The following is a 20,077-nucleotide window of genomic DNA, read 5'->3' as shown; positions in this document are numbered from 1 at the left end:
GTTCCTGGCCACAGGGTTCCAGAATCAAACCAATGTCAAGTTCCCAGGCCATGGGTTTCAAGTATCAGGTCTCAGTCATGTTTCCAGGGTACAGGGTTCTACAATCAAACCTCAGTCATGTTGCCAGTCCACAGATTTCTGCCATCAAACCTCAGTCAAGTTCCCAGGCCACAGATTTCCAGAATCAAACTTCAGTCATATTCCCAGGCCACACTTTTCCATAATCACGCCTCAGTCATGTTCCCAGGCCACAGCGTTCCAGAATCAAACCAATGTCAAACTCCTAGGCCATGGGTTTCCACTACCAGGCCACAGTCATGTTTCCAGGGCACAGGGTTCTACAATCAAACCTCAGTCATGTTGCCAGTCCACAGGTTTCTGCCATCAAACCTCAGTCAAGTTCCCAGGCCACAGATTTCCAGAATCACACCTCAGTCATATTCGCAGGACACATGGTTCCAGAATCAAACCTCAGTCATGTTGCCAGGCCATAGGGTACCACCATCAAACCTCAGTCATATTCCCAGACCACAGGTTTCCACAATCAAACCGATTTCATGTTCCCAGGCAACAGGGTACCAGAATCCAAAGTGATGTCATGTTCCCAGGCCCCAGGATTCCTCAATCTAACATCAGTCATGTTCACAGGCCAATGGTTTCCAAAATCAAACCACAGTCATATTCCCAGGCCACATGGTTCCAGAATCAAACCTCAGTCATGTTCCCAGTCCACAGGATTCCAGAACCAAGCTTTCAGTCAGGTTCCCAGGGCACAGTATTCCATAATCTAAACAGATGTCATGTTCCCAGGCCGCAGGATTCCAGAATCACGCCTCAGTCATGTTCCCAGGCCACAGGGTTCCAGAATCAAACCAATGTCAAATTCCTAGGCCATGGGTTTCCAGTACCAAGCCACAGTCATGTTTCCTGGGCACAGGATTCCAGAATCTCGCCTCAGTCATGTTCCCTGGCCACAGGGTTAAAGAATCAAACCAATGTCAAGTTCCCAAGCCATGGGTTTCAAGTATCAGGTCGCAGTCATGTTTCCGGGGTACAGGGTTCTACAATCAAACCTCAGTCATGTTGCCAGTCCACAGGTTTCTGCCATCAAACCTCAGTCAAGTTCCCAGGCCACAGATTTCCAGAATCACACCTCAGTCATATTCGCAGGACACATGGTTCCAGAATCAAACCTCAGTCATGTTGCCAGGCCATAGGGTACCACCATCAAACCTCAGTCATATTCCCAGACCACAGGTTTCCACAATCAAACCGATTTCATGTTCCCAGGCAACAGGGTACCAGAATCCAAAGTGATGTCATGTTCCCAGGCCCCAGGATTCCTCAATCTAACATCAGTCATGTTCACAGGCCAATGGTTTCCAAAATCAAACCACAGTCATATTCCCAGGCCACATGGTTCCAGAATCAAACCTCAGTCATGTTCCCAGTCCACAGGATTCCAGAACCAAGCTTTCAGTCAGGTTCCCAGGGCACAGTATTCCATAATCTAAACAGATGTCATGTTCCCAGGCCGCAGGATTCCAGAATCACGCCTCAGTCATGTTCCCAGGCCACAGGGTTCCAGAATCAAACCAATGTCAAATTCCTAGGCCATGGGTTTCCAGTACCAAGCCACAGTCATGTTTCCTGGGCACAGGATTCCAGAATCTCGCCTCAGTCATGTTCCCTGGCCACAGGGTTAAAGAATCAAACCAATGTCAAGTTCCCAAGCCATGGGTTTCAAGTATCAGGTCGCAGTCATGTTTCCAGGGTACAGGGTTCTACAATCAAACCTCAGTCATGTTGCCAGTCCACAGGTTTCTGCCATCAAACCTCAGTCAAGTTCCCAGGCCACAGATTTCCAGAATCAAAGCTCAGTCATATTCCCAGGACACATGGTTCCAGAATCAAACCTCAGTCATGTTCGCAGGCCACAGGATTCCACAATCAAACCACAGTCATGTTCCCAGGAGAAAGGTGTCCAGAAGCAAACCTCAGTCATGTTCCCAGGGAACAGGGTTCCAGAAACAAACCTCAGTCATGTTGCCAGGCCACAGGTTTCCACCATCAAACCTCAGACATATTCCCAAGCCACAGGGTTCCAGAATCAAACCGTTCTCATGTTCCCAGGCCACAGGGTTCCAGAATCCACTGATGACATGTTCCCCGGCCACAGGGTTCCAGAATCCACTGATGTCATGTTCCCAGGCCACAGGATTCCAGAATAAAACCTCAGTCAAGTTCCCTGTCCACAGGGTTCCAGAACCAAGCCTCAGTCAGGTTCCCAGGGCCCAGTATTCCACAATCTAAACAGATGTCATGTTCCCAGGGCACAGCATTCCAGAATCACGCCTCAGTCTTGTTCCTGGCCACAGGGTTCCAGAATCAAACCAATGTCAAGTTCCCAGGCCATGGGTTTCAAGTATCAGGTCTCAGTCATGTTTCCAGGGTACAGGGTTCTACAATCAAACCTCAGTCATGTTGCCAGTCCACAGATTTCTGCCATCAAACCTCAGTCAAGTTCCCAGGCCACAGATTTCCAGAATCAAACTTCAGTCATATTCCCAGGCCACACTTTTCCAGAATCACGCCTCAGTCATGTTCCCAGGCCACAGCGTTCCAGAATCAAACCAATGTCAAACTCCTAGGCCATGGGTTTCCACTACCAGGCCACAGTCATGTTTCCAGGGCACAGGGTTCTACAATCAAACCTCAGTCATGTTGCCAGTCCACAGGTTTCTGCCATCAAACCTCAGTCAAGTTCCCAGGCCAAAGATTTCCAATATCAAACCTCAGTCATATTCGCAGGACACATGGTTCCAGAATCAAACCTCAGTCATGTTTGCAGGACCCATGATTCTACAATCAGAACACAGTCATGTTCCCAGCACAAAGGTGTCCAGAATCAAACCTCAGTCATGTTCCCAGGGAACAGGGTTCCAGAAACAAACCTCAGTCATGTTGCCAAGCCACAGGTTTCCACCATCAAACCTCAGACATGTTCCCAGGCCACAGGGTTCCAGAATCAAACCGTTCTCATGTTCCCAGGCCACTGGGTTCCAGAATCCACTGATGTCATGTTCCCAGGCCACAGGGTTCGAGAAACAATCCTCAGTTATTTTCGCAGGCTACAGGGTTCCAGAATAAAACCTCAGTCATGTTCCCAGTCCATAGGGTACCAAAACCAAGCCTCAGTCAGATTCCCAGGGCCCAGTATTCCACAATCTAAACAGATGTCATGTTCCCAGGCAACAGGATTCCAGAATCACACCTCAGTCTTGTTCCTGGCCACAGGGTTCCAGATTCAAACCAATGTCAAATTCCCAGGCCATGGGTTTCAAGTATCAGGTCGCAGTCATGTTTCCAGGGCACAGGGTTCTACAATCAAACCTCAGTCATGTTGCCAGTCCACAGATTTCTGCCATCAAACCTCAGTCAAGTTCCCAGGCCACAGATTTCCAGAATCAAACCTCAGTCATATTCCCAGGCCACACTTTTCTAGAATCACGCCTCAGTCATGTAACCAGGCCACCGGGTTCCAGAAACAATCCTCAGTTATATTCCCAGGCTACAGGGTTCCAGAATAAAACCTCAGTCATGTTCCCGGTCCACAGGGTTCCAGAATCAAGCCAATGTCAATTTCCCAGGCCATGCGTTTCAAGTATCAGGTCGCAGTCATGTTTCCAGAGCACAGGGTTCAACAATCAAACCTCAGTAATGTTGCCAGTCCACAGATTTCTGCCATCAAACCTCAGTCAAGTTCCCAGGCCACAGATTTCCAGAATCAAACCTCAGTCATATTCCCAGGCCACAGTTTTCCAGAATCACGCCTCAGTCATGTTCCCTGGCCACAGGGATCCAGAATCAAACCTCAGTCATGTTGCCAGGCCATAGGGTACCACCATCAAACCTCAGTCATATTCCCAGACCACAGGTTTCCACAATCAAACCGATTTCATGTTCCCAGGCAACAGGGTACCAGAATCCAAAGTGATGTCATGTTCCCAGGCCCCAGGATTCCTCAATCTAACATCAGTCATGTTCACAGGCCAATGGTTTCCAAAATCAAACCACAGTCATATTCCCAGGCCACATGGTTCCAGAATCAAACCTCAGTCATGTTCCCAGTCCACAGGATTCCAGAACCAAGCTTTCAGTCAGGTTCCCAGGGCACAGTATTCCATAATCTAAACAGATGTCATGTTCCCAGGCCGCAGGATTCCAGAATCACGCCTCAGTCATGTTCCCAGGCCACAGGGTTCCAGAATCAAACCAATGTCAAATTCCTAGGCCATGGGTTTCCAGTACCAAGCCACAGTCATGTTTCCTGGGCACAGGATTCCAGAATCTCGCCTCAGTCATGTTCCCTGGCCACAGGGTTAAAGAATCAAACCAATGTCAAGTTCCCAAGCCATGGGTTTCAAGTATCAGGTCGCAGTCATGTTTCCAGGGTACAGGGTTCTACAATCAAACCTCAGTCATGTTGCCAGTCCACAGGTTTCTGCCATCAAACCTCAGTCAAGTTCCCAGGCCACAGATTTCCAGAATCAAAGCTCAGTCATATTCCCAGGACACATGGTTCCAGAATCAAACCTCAATCATGTTCGCAGGCCACAGGATTCCACAATCAAACCACAGTCATGTTCCCAGGAGAAAGGTGTCCAGAAGCAAACCTCAGGCATGTTCCCAGGGAACAGGGTTCCAGAAACAAACCTCAGTCATGTTGCCAGGCCACAGGTTTCCACCATCAAACCTCAGACATATTCCCAAGCCACAGGGTTCCAGAATCAAACCGTTCTCATGTTCCCAGGCCACAGGGTTCCAGAATCCACTGATGACATGTTCCCCGGCCACAGGGTTCCAGAATCCACTGATGTCATGTTCCCAGGCCACAGGATTCCAGAATAAAACCTCAGTCAAGTTCCCTGTCCACAGGGTTCCAGAACCAAGCCTCAGTCAGGTTCCCAGGGCCCAGTATTCCACAATCTAAACAGATGTCATGTTCCCAGGGCACAGCATTCCAGAATCACGCCTCAGTCTTGTTCCTGGCCACAGGGTTCCAGAATCAAACCAATGTCAAGTTCCCAGGCCATGGGTTTCAAGTATCAGGTCTCAGTCATGTTTCCAGGGTACAGGGTTCTACAATCAAACCTCAGTCATGTTGCCAGTCCACAGATTTCTGCCATCAAACCTCAGTCAAGTTCCCAGGCCACAGATTTCCAGAATCAAACTTCAGTCATATTCCCAGGCCACACTTTTCCAGAATCACGCCTCAGTCATGTTCCTAGGCCACAGCGTTCCAGAATCAAACCAATGTCAAACTCCTAGGCCATGGGTTTCCACTACCAGGCCACAGTCATGTTTCCAGGGCACAGGGTCCTACAATCAAACCTCAGTCATTTTGCCAGTCAACAGGTTTCTGCCATCAAACCTCAGTCAAGTTCCCAGGCCAAAGATTTCCAATATCAAACCTCAGTCATATTCGCAGGACACATGGTTCCAGAATCAAACCTCAGTCATGTTTGCAGGACCCATGATTCTACAATCAGAACACAGTCATGTTCCCAGCACAAAGGTGTCCAGAATCAAACCTCAGTCATGTTCCCAGGGAACAGGGTTCCAGAAACAAACCTCAGTCATGTTGCCAAGCCACAGGTTTCCACCATCAAACCTCAGACATGTTCCCAGGCCACAGGGTTGCAGAATCAAACCGTTCTCATGTTCCCAGGCCACAGGGTTCCAGAATCCACTGATGTCATGTTCCCAGGCCACAGGGTTCGAGAAACAATCCTCAGTTATTTTCGCAGGCTACAGGGTTCCAGAATAAAATCTCAGTCATGTTCCCAGTCCATAGGGTACCAAAACCAAGCCTCAGTCAGATTCCCAGGGCCCAGTATTCCACAATCTAAACAGATGTCATGTTCCCAGGCAACAGGATTCCAGAATCACGCCTCAGTCTTGTTCCTGGCCACAGGGTTCCAGAATCAAACCAATGTCAAATTCCCAGGCCATGGGTTTCAAGTATCAGGTCGCAGTCATGTTTCCAGGGCACAGGGTTCTACAATCAAACCTCAGTAATGTTGCCAGTCCACAGATTTCTGCCATCAAACCTCAGTCAAGTTCCCAGGCCACAGATTTCCAGAATCAAACCTCAGTCATATTCCCAGGCCACAGTTTTCCAGAATCACGCCTCAGTCATGTTCCCTGGCCACAGGGATCCAGAATCAAACCTCAGTCATGTTGCCAGGCCATAGGGTACCACCATCAAACCTCAGTCATATTCCCAGACCACAGGTTTCCACAATCAAACCGATTTCATGTTCCCAGGCAACAGGGTACCAGAATCCAAAGTGATGTCATGTTCCCAGGCCCCAGGATTCCTCAATCTAACATCAGTCATGTTCACAGGCCAATGGTTTCCAAAATCAAACCACAGTCATATTCCCAGGCCACATGGTTCCAGAATCAAACCTCAGTCATGTTCCCAGTCCACAGGATTCCAGAACCAAGCTTTCAGTCAGGTTCCCAGGGCACAGTATTCCATAATCTAAACAGATGTCATGTTCCCAGGCCGCAGGATTCCAAAATCACGCCTCAGTCATGTTCCCAGGCCACAGGGTTCCAGAATCAAACCAATGTCAAATTCCTAGGCCATGGGTTTCCAGTACCAAGCCACAGTCATGTTTCCTGTGCACAGGATTCCAGAATCTCGCCTCAGTCATGTTCCCTGGCCACAGGGTTAAAGAATCAAACCAATGTCAAATTCCCAAGCCATGGGTTTCAAGTATCAGGTCGCAGTCATGTTTCCAGGGCACAGGGTTCTACAATCAAACCTCAGTCATGTTGCCAGTCCACAGGTTTCTGCCATCAAACCTCAGTCAAGTTCCCAGGCCACAGATTTCCAGAATCAAAGCTCAGTCATATTCCCAGGACACATGGTTCCAGAATCAAACCTCAGTCATGTTTGCAGGCCACAGGATTCCACAATCAAACCACAGTCATGTTCCCAGGAGAAAGGTGTCCAGAAGCAAACCTCAGGCATGTTCCCAGGGAACAGGGTTCCAGAAACAAACCTCAGTCATGTTGCCAGGCCACAGGTTTCCACCATCAAACCTCAGACATATTCCCAAGCCACAGGGTTCCAGAATCAAACCGTTCTCATGTTCCCAGGCCACAGGGTTCCAGAATCCACTGATGACATGTTCCCCGGCCACAGGGTTCCAGAATCCACTGATGTCATGTTCCCAGGCCACAGGATTCCAGAATAAAACCTCAGTCAAGTTCCCTGTCCACAGGGTTCCAGAACCAAGCCTCAGTCAGGTTCCCAGGGCCCAGTATTCCACAATCTAAACAGATGTCATGTTCCCAGGGCACAGCATTCCAGAATCACGCCTCAGTCTTGTTCCTGGCCACAGGGTTCCAGAATCAAACCAATGTCAAGTTCCCAGGCCATGGGTTTCAAGTATCAGGTCTCAGTCATGTTTCCAGGGTACAGGGTTCTACAATCAAACCTCAGTCATGTTGCCAGTCCACAGATTTCTGCCATCAAACCTCAGTCAAGTTCCCAGGCCACAGATTTCCAGAATCAAACTTCAGTCATATTCCCAGGCCACACTTTTCCAGAATCACGCCTCAGTCATGTTCCCAGGCCACAGCGTTCCAGAATCAAACCAATGTCAAACTCCTAGGCCATGGGTTTCCACTACCAGGCCACAGTCATGTTTCCAGGGCACAGGGTTCTACAATCAAACCTCAGTCATGTTGCCAGTCCACAGGTTTCTGCCATCAAACCTCAGTCAAGTTCCCAGGCCAAAGATTTCCAATATCAAACCTCAGTCATATTCGCAGGACACATGGTTCCAGAATCAAACCTCAGTCATGTTTGCAGGACCCATGATTCTACAATCAGAACACAGTCATGTTCCCAGCACAAAGGTGTCCAGAATCAAACCTCAGTCATGTTCCCAGGGAACAGGGTTCCAGAAACAAACCTCAGTCATGTTGCCAAGCCACAGGTTTCCACCATCAAACCTCAGACATGTTCCCAGGCCACAGGGTTGCAGAATCAAACCGTTCTCATGTTCCCAGGCCACTGGGTTCCAGAATCCACTGATGTCATGTTCCCAGGCCACAGGGTTCGAGAAACAATCCTCAGTTATTTTCGCAGGCTACAGGGTTCCAGAATAAAACCTCAGTCATGTTCCCAGTCCATAGGGTACCAAAACCAAGCCTCAGTCAGATTCCCAGGGCCCAGTATTCCACAATCTAAACAGATGTCATGTTCCCAGGCAACAGGATTCCAGAATCACACCTCAGTCTTGTTCCTGGCCACAGGGTTCCAGAATCAAACCAATGTCAAATTCCCAGGCCATGGGTTTCAAGTATCAGGTCGCAGTCATGTTTCCAGGGCACAGGGTTCTACAATCAAACCTCAGTCATGTTGCCAGTCCACAGATTTCTGCCATCAAACCTCAGTCAAGTTCCCAGGCCACAGATTTCCAGAATCAAACCTCAGTCATATTCCCAGGCCACACTTTTCTAGAATCACGCCTCAGTCATGTAACCAGGCCACCGGGTTCCAGAAACAATCCTCAGTTATATTCCCAGGCTACAGGGTTCCAGAATAAAACCTCAGTCATGTTCCCGGTCCACAGGGTTCCAGAATCAAGCCAATGTCAATTTCCCAGGCCATGCGTTTCAAGTATCAGGTCGCAGTCATGTTTCCAGAGCACAGGGTTCAACAATCAAACCTCAGTAATGTTGCCAGTCCACAGATTTCTGCCATCAAACCTCAGTCAAGTTCCCAGGCCACAGATTTCCAGAATCAAACCTCAGTCATATTCCCAGGCCACAGTTTTCCAGAATCACGCCTCAGTCATGTTCCCTGGCCACAGGGATCCAGAATCAAACCTCAGTCATGTTGCCAGGCCATAGGGTACCACCATCAAACCTCAGTCATATTCCCAGACCACAGGTTTCCACAATCAAACCGATTTCATGTTCCCAGGCAACAGGGTACCAGAATCCAAAGTGATGTCATGTTCCCAGGCCCCAGGATTCCTCAATCTAACATCAGTCATGTTCACAGGCCAATGGTTTCCAAAATCAAACCACAGTCATATTCCCAGGCCACATGGTTCCAGAATCAAACCTCAGTCATGTTCCCAGTCCACAGGATTCCAGAACCAAGCTTTCAGTCAGGTTCCCAGGGCACAGTATTCCATAATCTAAACAGATGTCATGTTCCCAGGCCGCAGGATTCCAGAATCACGCCTCAGTCATGTTCCCAGGCCACAGGGTTCCAGAATCAAACCAATGTCAAATTCCTAGGCCATGGGTTTCCAGTACCAAGCCACAGTCATGTTTCCTGGGCACAGGATTCCAGAATCTCGCCTCAGTCATGTTCCCTGGCCACAGGGTTAAAGAATCAAACCAATGTCAAGTTCCCAAGCCATGGGTTTCAAGTATCAGGTCGCAGTCATGTTTCCAGGGTACAGGGTTCTACAATCAAACCTCAGTCATGTTGCCAGTCCACAGGTTTCTGCCATCAAACCTCAGTCAAGTTCCCAGGCCACAGATTTCCAGAATCAAAGCTCAGTCATATTCCCAGGACACATGGTTCCAGAATCAAACCTCAGTCATGTTCGCAGGCCACAGGATTCCACAATCAAACCACAGTCATGTTCCCAGGAGAAAGGTGTCCAGAAGCAAACCTCAGGCATGTTCCCAGGGAACAGGGTTCCAGAAACAAACCTCAGTCATGTTGCCAGGCCACAGGTTTCCACCATCAAACCTCAGACATATTCCCAAGCCACAGGGTTCAGGAATCAAACCGTTCTCATGTTCCCAGGCCACAGGGTTCCAGAATCCACTGATGACATGTTCCCCGGCCACAGGGTTCCAGAATCCACTGATGTCATGTTCCCAGGCCACAGGATTCCAGAATAAAACCTCAGTCAAGTTCCCTGTCCACAGGGTTCCAGAACCAAGCCTCAGTCAGGTTCCCAGGGCCCAGTATTCCACAATCTAAACAGATGTCATGTTCCCAGGGCACAGCATTCCAGAATCACGCCTCAGTCTTGTTCCTGGCCACAGGGTTCCAGAATCAAACCAATGTCAAGTTCCCAGGCCATGGGTTTCAAGTATCAGGTCTCAGTCATGTTTCCAGGGTACAGGGTTCTACAATCAAACCTCAGTCATGTTGCCAGTCCACAGATTTCTGCCATCAAACCTCAGTCAAGTTCCCAGGCCACAGATTTCCAGAATCAAACTTCAGTCATATTCCCAGGCCACACTTTTCCAGAATCACGCCTCAGTCATGTTCCTAGGCCACAGCGTTCCAGAATCAAACCAATGTCAAACTCCTAGGCCATGGGTTTCCACTACCAGGCCACAGTCATGTTTCCAGGGCACAGGGTTCTACAATCAAACCTCAGTCATTTTGCCAGTCAACAGGTTTCTGCCATCAAACCTCAGTCAAGTTCCCAGGCCAAAGATTTCCAATATCAAACCTCAGTCATATTCGCAGGACACATGGTTCCAGAATCAAACCTCAGTCATGTTTGCAGGACCCATGATTCTACAATCAGAACACAGTCATGTTCCCAGCACAAAGGTGTCCAGAATCAAACCTCAGTCATGTTCCCAGGGAACAGGGTTCCAGAAACAAACCTCAGTCATGTTGCCAAGCCACAGGTTTCCACCATCAAACCTCAGACATGTTCCCAGGCCACAGGGTTGCAGAATCAAACCGTTCTCATGTTCCCAGGCCACAGGGTTCCAGAATCCACTGATGTCATGTTCCCAGGCCACAGGGTTCGAGAAACAATCCTCAGTTATTTTCGCAGGCTACAGGGTTCCAGAATAAAATCTCAGTCATGTTCCCAGTCCATAGGGTACCAAAACCAAGCCTCAGTCAGATTCCCAGGGCCCAGTATTCCACAATCTAAACAGATGTCATGTTCCCAGGCAACAGGATTCCAGAATCACGCCTCAGTCTTGTTCCTGGCCACAGGGTTCCAGAATCAAACCAATGTCAAATTCCCAGGCCATGGGTTTCAAGTATCAGGTCGCAGTCATGTTTCCAGGGCACAGGGTTCTACAATCAAACCTCAGTAATGTTGCCAGTCCACAGATTTCTGCCATCAAACCTCAGTCAAGTTCCCAGGCCACAGATTTCCAGAATCAAACCTCAGTCATATTCCCAGGCCACAGTTTTCCAGAATCACGCCTCAGTCATGTTCCCTGGCCACAGGGATCCAGAATCAAACCTCAGTCATGTTGCCAGGCCATAGGGTACCACCATCAAACCTCAGTCATATTCCCAGACCACAGGTTTCCACAATCAAACCGATTTCATGTTCCCAGGCAACAGGGTACCAGAATCCAAAGTGATATCATGTTCCCAGGCCCCAGGATTCCTCAATCTAACATCAGTCATGTTCACAGGCCAATGGTTTCCAAAATCAAACCACAGTCATATTCCCAGGCCACATGGTTCCAGAATCAAACCTCAGTCATGTTCCCAGTCCACAGGATTCCAGAACCAAGCTTTCAGTCAGGTTCCCAGGGCACAGTATTCCATAATCTAAACAGATGTCATGTTCCCAGGCCGCAGGATTCCAAAATCACGCCTCAGTCATGTTCCCAGGCCACAGGGTTCCAGAATCAAACCAATGTCAAATTCCTAGGCCATGGGTTTCCAGTACCAAGCCACAGTCATATTCGCAGGACACATGGTTCCAGAATCAAACCTCAGTCATGTTTGCAGGACCCATGATTCTACAATCAGAACACAGTCATGTTCCCAGCACAAAGGTGTCCAGAATCAAACCTCAGTCATGTTCCCAGGGAACAGGGTTCCAGAAACAAACCTCAGTCATGTTGCCAAGCCACAGGTTTCCACCATCAAACCTCAGACATGTTCCCAGGCCACAGGGTTCCAGAATCAAACCGTTCTCATGTTCCCAGGCCACTGGGTTCCAGAATCCACTGATGTCATGTTCCCAGGCCACAGGGTTCGAGAAACAATCCTCAGTTATTTTCGCAGGCTACAGGGTTCCAGAATAAAACCTCAGTCATGTTCCCAGTCCACAGGGTACCAAAACCAAGCCTCAGTCAGATTCCCAGGGCCCAGTATTCCACAATCTAAACAGATGTCATGTTCCCAGGCAACAGGATTCCAGAATCACACCTCAGTCTTGTTCCTGGCCACAGGGTTCCAGAATCAAACCAATGTCAAATTCCCAGGCCATGGGTTTCAAGTATCAGGTCGCAGGCATGTTTCCAGGGCACAGGGTTCTACAATCAAACCTCAGTCATGTTGCCAGTCCACAGATTTCTGCCATCAAACCTCAGTCAAGTTCCCAGGCCACAGATTTCCAGAATCAAACCTCAGTCATATTCCCAGGCCACACTTTTCTAGAATCACGCCTCAGTCATGTTACCAGGCCACCGGGTTCCAGAAACAATCCTCAGTTATATTCCCAGGCTACAGGGTTCCAGAATAAAACCTCAGTCATGTTCCCGGTCCACAGGTTTCCAGAATCAAACCAATGTCAATTTCCCAGGCCATGCGTTTCAAGTATCAGGTCGCAGTCATGTTTCCAGAGCACAGGGTTCAACAATCAAACCTCAGTAATGTTGCCAGTCCACAGATTTCTGCCATCAAACCTCAGTCAAGTTCCCAGGCCACAGATTTCCAGAATCAAACCTCAGTCATATTCCCAAGCCACAGTTTTCCAGAATCACGCCTCAGTCATGTTCCCTGGCCACAGGGATCCAGAATCAAACCTCAGTCATGTTGCCAGGCCATAGGGTACCACCATCAAACCTCAGTCATATTCCCAGACCACAGGTTTCCACAATCAAACCGATTTCATGTTCCCAGGCAACAGGGTACCAGAATCCAAAGTGATGTCATGTTCCCAGGCCCCAGGATTCCTCAATCTAACATCAGTCATGTTCACAGGCCAATGGTTTCCAAAATCAAACCACAGTCATATTCCCAGGCCACATGGTTCCAGAATCAAACCTCAGTCATGTTCCCAGTCCACAGGATTCCAGAACCAAGCTTTCAGTCAGGTTCCCAGGGCACAGTATTCCATAATCTAAACAGATGTCATGTTCCCAGGCCGCAGGATTCCAGAATCACGCCTCAGTCATGTTCCCAGGCCACAGGGTTCCAGAATCAAACCAATGTCAAATTCCTAGGCCATGGGTTTCCAGTACCAAGCCACAGTCATGTTTCCTGGGCACAGGATTCCAGAATCTCGCCTCAGTCATGTTCCCTGGCCACAGGGTTAAAGAATCAAACCAATGTCAAGTTCCCAAGCCATGGGTTTCAAGTATCAGGTCGCAGTCATGTTTCCAGGGTACAGGGTTCTACAATCAAACCTCAGTCATGTTGCCAGTCCACAGGTTTCTGCCATCAAACCTCAGTCAAGTTCCCAGGCCACAGATTTCCAGAATCAAAGCTCAGTCATATTCCCAGGACACATGGTTCCAGAATCAAACCTCAGTCATGTTCGCAGGCCACAGGATTCCACAATCAAACCACAGTCATGTTCCCAGGAGAAAGGTGTCCAGAAGCAAACCTCAGTCATGTTCCCAGGGAACAGGGTTCCAGAAACAAACCTCAGTCATGTTGCCAGGCCACAGGTTTCCACCATCAAACCTCAGACATATTCCCAAGCCACAGGGTTCCAGAATCAAACCGTTCTCATGTTCCCAGGCCACAGGGTTCCAGAATCCACTGATGACATGTTCCCCGGCCACAGGGTTCCAGAATCCACTGATGTCATGTTCCCAGGCCACAGGATTCCAGAATAAAACCTCAGTCAAGTTCCCTGTCCACAGGGTTCCAGAACCAAGCCTCAGTCAGGTTCCCAGGGCCCAGTATTCCACAATCTAAACAGATGTCATGTTCCCAGGGCACAGCATTCCAGAATCACGCCTCAGTCTTGTTCCTGGCCACAGGGTTCCAGAATCAAACCAATGTCAAGTTCCCAGGCCATGGGTTTCAAGTATCAGGTCTCAGTCATGTTTCCAGGGTACAGGGTTCTACAATCAAACCTCAGTCATGTTGCCAGTCCACAGATTTCTGCCATCAAACCTCAGTCAAGTTCCCAGGCCACAGATTTCCAGAATCAAACTTCAGTCATATTCCCAGGCCACACTTTTCCAGAATCACGCCTCAGTCATGTTCCCAGGCCACAGCGTTCCAGAATCAAACCAATGTCAAACTCCTAGGCCATGGGTTTCCACTACCAGGCCACAGTCATGTTTCCAGGGCACAGGGTTCTACAATCAAACCTCAGTCATGTTGCCAGTCCACAGGTTTCTGCCATCAAACCTCAGTCAAGTTCCCAGGCCACAGATTTCCAGAATCACACCTCAGTCATATTCGCAGGACACATGGTTCCAGAATCAAACCTCAGTCATGTTGCCAGGCCATAGGGTACCACCATCAAACCTCAGTCATATTCCCAGACCACAGGTTTCCACAATCAAACCGATTTCATGTTCCCAGGCAACAGGGTACCAGAATCCAAAGTGATGTCATGTTCCCAGGCCCCAGGATTCCTCAATCTAACATCAGTCATGTTCACAGGCCAATGGTTTCCAAAATCAAACCACAGTCATATTCCCAGGCCACATGGTTCCAGAATCAAACCTCAGTCATGTTCCCAGTCCACAGGATTCCAGAACCAAGCTTTCAGTCAGGTTCCCAGGGCACAGTATTCCATAATCTAAACAGATGTCATGTTCCCAGGCCGCAGGATTCCAGAATCACGCCTCAGTCATGTTCCCAGGCCACAGGGTTCCAGAATCAAACCAATGTCAAATTCCTAGGCCATGGGTTTCCAGTACCAAGCCACAGTCATGTTTCCTGGGCACAGGATTCCAGAATCTCGCCTCAGTCATGTTCCCTGGCCACAGGGTTAAAGAATCAAACCAATGTCAAGTTCCCAAGCCATGGGTTTCAAGTATCAGGTCGCAGTCATGTTTCCAGGGTACAGGGTTCTACAATCAAACCTCAGTCATGTTGCCAGTCCACAGGTTTCTGCCATCAAACCTCAGTCAAGTTCCCAGGCCACAGATTTCCAGAATCAAAGCTCAGTCATATTCCCAGGACACATGGTTCCAGAATCAAACCTCAATCATGTTCGCAGGCCACAGGATTCCACAATCAAACCACAGTCATGTTCCCAGGAGAAAGGTGTCCAGAAGCAAACCTCAGGCATGTTCCCAGGGAACAGGGTTCCAGAAACAAACCTCAGTCATGTTGCCAGGCCACAGGTTTCCACCATCAAACCTCAGACATATTCCCAAGCCACAGGGTTCCAGAATCAAACCGTTCTCATGTTCCCAGGCCACAGGGTTCCAGAATCCACTGATGACATGTTCCCCGGCCACAGGGTTCCAGAATCCACTGATGTCATGTTCCCAGGCCACAGGATTCCAGAATAAAACCTCAGTCAAGTTCCCTGTCCACAGGGTTCCAGAACCAAGCCTCAGTCAGGTTCCCAGGGCCCAGTATTCCACAATCTAAACAGATGTCATGTTCCCAGGGCACAGCATTCCAGAATCACGCCTCAGTCTTGTTCCTGGCCACAGGGTTCCAGAATCAAACCAATGTCAAGTTCCCAGGCCATGGGTTTCAAGTATCAGGTCTCAGTCATGTTTCCAGGGTACAGGGTTCTACAATCAAACCTCAGTCATGTTGCCAGTCCACAGATTTCTGCCATCAAACCTCAGTCAAGTTCCCAGGCCACAGATTTCCAGAATCAAACTTCAGTCATATTCCCAGGCCACACTTTTCCAGAATCACGCCTCAGTCATGTTCCTAGGCCACAGCGTTCCAGAATCAAACCAATGTCAAACTCCTAGGCCATGGGTTTCCACTACCAGGCCACAGTCATGTTTCCAGGGCACAGGGTCCTACAATCAAACCTCAGTCATTTTGCCAGTCAACAGGTTTCTGCCATCAAACCTCAGTCAAGTTCCCAGGCCAAAGATTTCCAATATCAAACCTCAGTCATATTCGCAGGACACATGGTTCCAGAATCAAACCTCAGTCATGTTTGCAGGACCCATGATTCTACAATCAGAACACAGTCATGTTCCCAGCACAAAGGTGTCCAGAATCAAACCTCAGTCATGTTCCCAGGGAACAGGGTTCCAGAAACAAACCTCAGTCATGTTGCCAAGCCACAGGTTTCCACCATCAAACCTCAGACATGTTCCCAGGCCACAGGGTTGCAGAATCAAACCGTTCTCATGTTCCCAGGCCACAGGGTTCCAGAATCCACTGATGTCATGTTCCCAGGCCACAGGGTTCGAGAAACAATCCTCAGTTATTTTCGCAGGCTACAGGGTTCCAGAATAAAATCTCAGTCATGTTCCCAGTCCATAGGGTACCAAAACCAAGCCTCAGTCAGATTCCCAGGGCCCAGTATTCCACAATCTAAACAGATGTCATGTTCCCAGGCAACAGGATTCCAGAATCACGCCTCAGTCTTGTTCCTGGCCACAGGGTTCCAGAATAAAACCAATGTCAAATTCCCAGGCCATGGGTTTCAAGTATCAGGTCGCAGTCATGTTTCCAGGGCACAGGGTTCTACAATCAAACCTCAGTAATGTTGCCAGTCCACAGATTTCTGCCATCAAACCTCAGTCAAGTTCCCAGGCCACAGATTTCCAGAATCAAACCTCAGTCATATTCCCAGGCCACAGTTTTCCAGAATCACGCCTCAGTCATGTTCCCTGGCCACAGGGATCCAGAATCAAACCTCAGTCATGTTGCCAGGCCATAGGGTACCACCATCAAACCTCAGTCATATTCCCAGACCACAGGTTTCCACAATCAAACCGATTTCATGTTCCCAGGCAACAGGGTACCAGAATCCAAAGTGATGTCATGTTCCCAGGCCCCAGGATTCCTCAATCTAACATCAGTCATGTTCACAGGCCAATGGTTTCCAAAATCAAACCACAGTCATATTCCCAGGCCACATGGTTCCAGAATCAAACCTCAGTCATGTTCCCAGTCCACAGGATTCCAGAACCAAGCTTTCAGTCAGGTTCCCAGGGCACAGTATTCCATAATCTAAACAGATGTCATGTTCCCAGGCCGCAGGATTCCAAAATCACGCCTCAGTCATGTTCCCAGGCCACAGGGTTCCAGAATCAAACCAATGTCAAATTCCTAGGCCATGGGTTTCCAGTACCAAGCCACAGTCATGTTTCCTGGGCACAGGATTCCAGAATCTCGCCTCAGTCATGTTCCCTGGCCACAGGGTTAAAGAATCAAACCAATGTCAAATTCCCAAGCCATGGGTTTCAAGTATCAGGTCGCAGTCATGTTTCCAGGGCACAGGGTTCTACAATCAAACCTCAGTCATGTTGCCAGTCCACAGGTTTCTGCCATCAAACCTCAGTCAAGTTCCCAGGCCACAGATTTCCAGAATCAAAGCTCAGTCATATTCCCAGGACACATGGTTCCAGAATCAAACCTCAGTCATGTTTGCAGGCCACAGGATTCCACAATCAAACCACAGTCATGTTCCCAGGAGAAAGGTGTCCAGAAGCAAACCTCAGGCATGTTCCCAGGGAACAGGGTTCCAGAAACAAACCTCAGTCATGTTGCCAGGCCACAGGTTTCCACCATCAAACCTCAGACATATTCCCAAGCCACAGGGTTCCAGAATCAAACCGTTCTCATGTTCCCAGGCCACAGGGTTCCAGAATCCACTGATGACATGTTCCCCGGCCACAGGGTTCCAGAATCCACTGATGTCATGTTCCCAGGCCACAGGATTCCAGAATAAAACCTCAGTCAAGTTCCCTGTCCACAGGGTTCCAGAACCAAGCCTCAGTCAGGTTCCCAGGGCCCAGTATTCCACAATCTAAACAGATGTCATGTTCCCAGGGCACAGCATTCCAGAATCACGCCTCAGTCTTGTTCCTGGCCACAGGGTTCCAGAATCAAACCAATGTCAAGTTCCCAGGCCATGGGTTTCAAGTATCAGGTCTCAGTCATGTTTCCAGGGTACAGGGTTCTACAATCAAACCTCAGTCATGTTGCCAGTCCACAGATTTCTGCCATCAAACCTCAGTCAAGTTCCCAGGCCACAGATTTCCAGAATCAAACTTCAGTCATATTCCCAGGCCACACTTTTCCAGAATCACGCCTCAGTCATGTTCCCAGGCCACAGCGTTCCAGAATCAAACCAATGTCAAACTCCTAGGCCATGGGTTTCCACTACCAGGCCACAGTCATGTTTCCAGGGCACAGGGTTCTACAATCAAACCTCAGTCATGTTGCCAGTCCACAGGTTTCTGCCATCAAACCTCAGTCAAGTTCCCAGGCCAAAGATTTCCAATATCAAACCTCAGTCATATTCGCAGGACACATGGTTCCAGAATCAAACCTCAGTCATGTTTGCAGGACCCATGATTCTACAATCAGAACACAGTCATGTTCCCAGCACAAAGGTGTCCAGAATCAAACCTCAGTCATGTTCCCAGGGAACAGGGTTCCAGAAACAAACCTCAGTCATGTTGCCAAGCCACAGGTTTCCACCATCAAACCTCAGACATGTTCCCAGGCCACAGGGTTGCAGAATCAAACCGTTCTCATGTTCCCAGGCCACTGGGTTCCAGAATCCACTGATGTCATGTTCCCAGGCCACAGGGTTCGAGAAACAATCCTCAGTTATTTTCGCAGGCTACAGGGTTCCAGAATAAAACCTCAGTCATGTTCCCAGTCCATAGGGTACCAAAACCAAGCCTCAGTCAGATTCCCAGGGCCCAGTATTCCACAATCTAAACAGATGTCATGTTCCCAGGCAACAGGATTCCAGAATCACACCTCAGTCTTGTTCCTGGCCACAGGGTTCCAGAATCAAACCAATGTCAAATTCCCAGGCCATGGGTTTCAAGTATCAGGTCGCAGTCATGTTTCCAGGGCACAGGGTTCTACAATCAAACCTCAGTCATGTTGCCAGTCCACAGATTTCTGCCATCAAACCTCAGTCAAGTTCCCAGGCCACAGATTTCCAGAATCAAACCTCAGTCATATTCCCAGGCCACACTTTTCTAGAATCACGCCTCAGTCATGTAACCAGGCCACCGGGTTCCAGAAACAATCCTCAGTTATATTCCCAGGCTACAGGGTTCCAGAATAAAACCTCAGTCATGTTCCCGGTCCACAGGGTTCCAGAATCAAGCCAATGTCAATTTCCCAGGCCATGCGTTTCAAGTATCAGGTCGCAGTCATGTTTCCAGAGCACAGGGTTCAACAATCAAACCTCAGTAATGTTGCCAGTCCACAGATTTCTGCCATCAAACCTCAGTCAAGTTCCCAGGCCACAGATTTCCAGAATCAAACCTCAGTCATATTCCCAGGCCACAGTTTTCCAGAATCACGCCTCAGTCATGTTCCCTGGCCACAGGGATCCAGAATCAAACCTCAGTCATGTTGCCAGGCCATAGGGTACCACCATCAAACCTCAGTCATATTCCCAGACCACAGGTTTCCACAATCAAACCGATTTCATGTTCCCAGGCAACAGGGTACCAGAATCCAAAGTGATGTCATGTTCCCAGGCCCCAGGATTCCTCAATCTAACATCAGTCATGTTCACAGGCCAATGGTTTCCAAAATCAAACCACAGTCATATTCCCAGGCCACATGGTTCCAGAATCAAACCTCAGTCATGTTCCCAGTCCACAGGATTCCAGAACCAAGCTTTCAGTCAGGTTCCCAGGGCACAGTATTCCATAATCTAAACAGATGTCATGTTCCCAGGCCGCAGGATTCCAGAATCACGCCTCAGTCATGTTCCCAGGCCACAGGGTTCCAGAATCAAACCAATGTCAAATTCCTAGGCCATGGGTTTCCAGTACCAAGCCACAGTCATGTTTCCTGGGCACAGGATTCCAGAATCTCGCCTCAGTCATGTTCCCTGGCCACAGGGTTAAAGAATCAAACCAATGTCAAGTTCCCAAGCCATGGGTTTCAAGTATCAGGTCGCAGTCATGTTTCCAGGGTACAGGGTTCTACAATCAA

The sequence above is a fragment of the Balaenoptera borealis genome, assembly GCF_965194805.1.
Source record: "Balaenoptera borealis genome assembly, chromosome: 19".
In the NCBI taxonomy this organism is placed as follows: domain Eukaryota; kingdom Metazoa; phylum Chordata; class Mammalia; order Artiodactyla; family Balaenopteridae; genus Balaenoptera; species Balaenoptera borealis.
Note: the sequence above shows the minus strand (reverse complement) of the source record.